The sequence below is a fragment of the Ailuropoda melanoleuca genome, chromosome 8 (genome assembly GCF_002007445.2).
Source record: "Ailuropoda melanoleuca isolate Jingjing chromosome 8, ASM200744v2, whole genome shotgun sequence".
Lineage (NCBI taxonomy): Eukaryota > Metazoa > Chordata > Mammalia > Carnivora > Ursidae > Ailuropoda > Ailuropoda melanoleuca.
Window position 1 is genome coordinate 117752685 of NC_048225.1, and position 4528 is coordinate 117757212.

Here is a 4528-nt window from a genome sequence, read left to right on the forward strand (position 1 = left end):
TTCCAAGAGAAGGTTCTTAAAGGCCAACTCTGAGTCCATCAGGCAGAAAAGAGGGGAGGACGTTCCCAGAAGAGAGAACAGATGACACAGAGGTTCAGAGAAGTCAGACAGGATGGCGTGTCCCAGGAATTCCAAACAGCGCGCTGTTGCCCAGCCTCGAGTGATGGAGGGAATGGAAGGAGGATAAGTATTGCGTAGACAGAGATGACGTTTGTGAGCCGTGGAGTGGCCCAACCTCAAGTCCCCATGAGCTGACTGGGGCTGACACGGACAGCTATGACGGCAGGTGTAGTGTGTATAATCAGTCTTTCTTCAGTCCTTCTGTGACCATATAGACAGTGTAAAAGGCAGCAGACCCCTCTCGAGATTCATTTCCATTTCAGTGATTCTACATTTTACATTTTGACTGTTGACATGCAATAAAAATTTACTTTGTTGACCACAGGAGAACAATCAGGACCATTTATTTATTTATTTATTTATTTATTTTTAAAGAACCAATTATTCTTTTCCTGATGGACATTAACCACATTTCTCTTTAGCTGGGACAACTTTTTGTTACCTTACAGAACTGCCCTTTTTTGTAGTTCTCTGTGGGTTAAAGGAAAGATTGTAGATAGTCTTGTATCCTATTGAAACAAAGTATGTTCTCAATAGTAAATAGCTGTTGACTGGCCAAGTCTATCGGATATGAGGGACATTAAGCACACATGATATAAGAAACGTACAGTTTTATGAGTTTATTATGAACTGCTAAATCTATCACATTCGATAAATTCTTTGTTTACAAATGACTGCAATCTGTTAACACTCATTTGTACAAATTCACCGTATTTTTCATTTAGCTCTATAAAAAGAATATGAGCTGCTAGTGACTATGAGGAAGAATATTCCCTTTGAACAGTATAGTGCTTGGCATGTGGTAGAGTGGTACTTAATATAATGTTTGTTGAGTCAAAGAGGGAATTATTAATAGCTTCTAATCAAGGCTTTTGGTTCTTCAACAACGAAACCTGTTTATTTTCAATTTTTACTTTATAGAGAAGTGTTGTCCAAAAGAGAGATGATTTAAGTCACATATGTAATTTTATATTTTTCAGTCTTGACCTTTGGAAAAGTAAAAAGAAACAGTTGAGATTAATTTTGATATACTTTGTTTAAACCAACACGTCAAAATGTTAGCATTTCAATATGTAATCAATATAATATTTATTAAAGAGATACCCTACACTTTTTTTCCCCTAAGTCTTTAAAAATCCAGTGTACATTTTATATTTACAGCACATCTCAATTCAGGTGACACATTTTCATCAGAAATATTTGAGCTACATTTAGACTTCAGAATATTTAGCTGAGGGGCACCTGGGTGGCTCAGTCAGTTAAGCGTCGGCTTCTTGGTTTCAGCTGGGGTACTGATCTCAGGGTTATAAGATCGAGATGGAGCCCTGCATAGGGCTCCATGCTTAGCATGGAGTCGGCTTGAAGATTTTCTCCCTCTTCCCCTCCCCCCCATGCATGCACTCGCTCCCTCTTTCTAAAAGAATAAATAAAATATTTTTAAAAAAAGAATATTTAGTTGAAAGGGTAGGTTCGTGTATCCAAGTTTTTTTCTTAACAATTTAAAATTCCCCAATAATTGAATCAAATATCAGTTTTTAAATTATTTAAAGTTAATTAAAAATGAAATCAATAATAAATTCACTTCCCTAGTCACATTAGTGACATGTCAAGAGCTCAATAGCCACATGTAGTTGGTACCTACTGTATAGGACTGTGTAGTTCTAGAAAACTGCTCTCTGCAGGGCTGCCGATGGACAATGCTCTTTGAGCACACTTCAGTGGAGGTCTAGAATCTTGTAGACCTTTATTTTCCTTTTGTTTTCTCAATACTTCCCATTTTTTCCTGAAACTGTTATTACCCTAATACCTGAAGTTAGAAACCTCCATATTAAACACGCTGCATTTGGTTAGTAATCCTAGAGAAAATTACTCAAAGCCTTAAAATACTCTTTTTGTCATTTCTTCATTGTCACAGGCACAAGGAGCTGTACATAGTGATACAAGAAAATTTTGCTCATGAGCATTCTCATTATTAAGGACTATAGCTAAATAAATTGTAATCCACTCACAGTACTGCCTCCTGCCAGGTTAAGGGGAGGAGACTTCGTATAGGTGCAAACACTCAATGACTCAATGATTTTTTCTAACCTCTGCCAAATGAATTTTCATTATATACCTAGCCTAAAATTGTAGGCATGAATAAGGGTTATTTGAATGCCATTTTGGGGGTGATGGCATTGTTTCTTATCTATTTTGGTAGCCAGCATTATGGACTTGAATTATCCACCCAGTAAGAGTCCCTTTGAATGTAATGCTACTGTTATAAAACTTTCTTTATGGATCGATTTAAAAAATAAGTATCCCTTCCTATCACTACCTGATTTTCAGCAAGTTTCTATATACGAGACCAGCGTAGCAAACACAGCCAAGGGATTTGCCCATGACTTTTAACATACACTTTAAAGCCTTGCAAGTCACTGTCCCAGAAATACTGGGCTCTCCTTTGAGCTTTGTCTCTAATTAGCCATTACACCTTATAGGCATAAAGAACCTTATGGAGGTGGGCCAGTGGGTATCGTAACTGGTACATGATTGAACAGTACCACGTATTCCAGTTATCTTCTTCTGTACACTATCAACCTGGTACATCTGTGATTTTGAATAAGTCAGATGCGTGGACTTTACCATACAAGTAAGTATCTGTCTGGGTTAATAGAAGATAAAGACAGGATACTATGTGAATGTGTACCAAAAAGCAAAATCCAAGCTACCAGTTGAAGGAATGATGTCTGTCCCAATGGAGTTGAGACTTGTACCACAGATACTCGTTCATTCCCATGCTGACACGGGGACTGTTGTACTGCAGGGTACTCCAGTGGCCACAGCAGTCAATGGTGCTGCTGACATGGCATCAGCTGCCCCTATAGGCAGCAGTGGCTCTAGTTAGATCAGAAAAGTACAGGCTTCCACCCTGGCAACTTCAATCCATCTTGGTGATTCAGGATCTCTGCAGAGGGACTGTGAGAGCTTGGCATTTGCAGTTGTACACCATAATTCAGGATGTAGCCTTGCAGTTCTAAAGCTTGCATTTTATTTGAGTAGTGGTGACGAACACCAAAGGGATCTTGTGATTTTTATTTGCCTTGTGAAATTGAGAAGTGTTTACAAGATAAACTGCTAAGGAAATAAATACCTAGATGGTGTTCAAGAAGTGAATATTTGCCAGATGAGATTTTTTTTTTTCTTAGTATTTGCTATTTTAGGTCTTTCGGGACATGTTTTAAGGGTCAAGTGTTAAATTTTCAGAAACGACCTTTAATGAGTCAGGTTAAAAACCATCTGGCGCAGGGATTCTTCAAATGGATGAACTTCAGAAGAGAGGAGGAATTTCCCATCATCCTAAGATTCCCTTTGGAGGCTTAAGAAAGTAGCTCGAAAATTGGATCTACCTCCTTCTATCTATTGCTCCTTTTATCTTCCTGCCCACCCATGAAAGGAAGCGAAAAAGAAATACTGGAAAGAATAGAGAGATGATAAGGTTTTTGTCCTAGAGGCTGAGTGTGCAAAATGTAAGCTCCCAGATAAGACAGAAAGAAGTAGCATTGGTTTTTGAGGGGCTAATGGGCCCTGGACAGTGCATTGTACAGGGATGTCTAAAGAATATGTAAGTGGCAGGTGGGTGGACGGGTGAGGAAGCCACCTGGAGGAGGTAGGACTGGGCCAGAATCAAAGATTGCTCTCCACCCTCCCTAAACAAGCTCGCCAAGTGACACTTCCTTGTGTCCCAGGAAGTGACGATCAGTCGGTGTAGACGTTGGGACTCCCGGTCTCACCCGCTCCGGGGGTGCTGCGGTGGGCGCCGGAGACCTCTTTGGCCGCCCGATTCCCAAGGAGGCGGCGCCTTGCGGGCACCTCTGCGAGCTGCCCCGCCCGCGTCCTCTGCACCCCGCCGAGGCTGCTGGCTCTTCCAGGGGCTTTTGTGCCGTTTGCCCAATTACGAGGGTGACCCCGAACCCCACGGCTCCCTGGAGAAGGGGGCTGAGAGGGGACTTGGCGGGTGGGAAGGACAGGAATTGAGAAAGCTCGCACACGGGGGCGGGGGAGCAGAATTTAAGCCTGGGAAAAGTCCCGAGGTGGGAGACGGGCGGCGGAGGATCGCACCCATTCCTTCCGAGGAAACAGACAAAAGGGGGCCACTTAATTGCACCAGCGCCCTCTCACCTCGCCCGGCAAAACCCAAACACGAATACAAATAAAAGCCACCAGAGGCTCTCAGACTACCGTACTCCGCGGGTGGGGCGAGAAACAAAAATAAACAGCGGGGCCGGCGGGCGAGAGCGCGCGCGAGGAGGGGGAGGAGCGGCCCCGCATCCCTAATGAGGGAATGAATGGAGAGGCCCCCTCGGCTGGCGCCCGCCCACCCGGCGGCGGCCGCCAAGTGCCTCTGGGCGCTGCGTGCCGCGCCCGG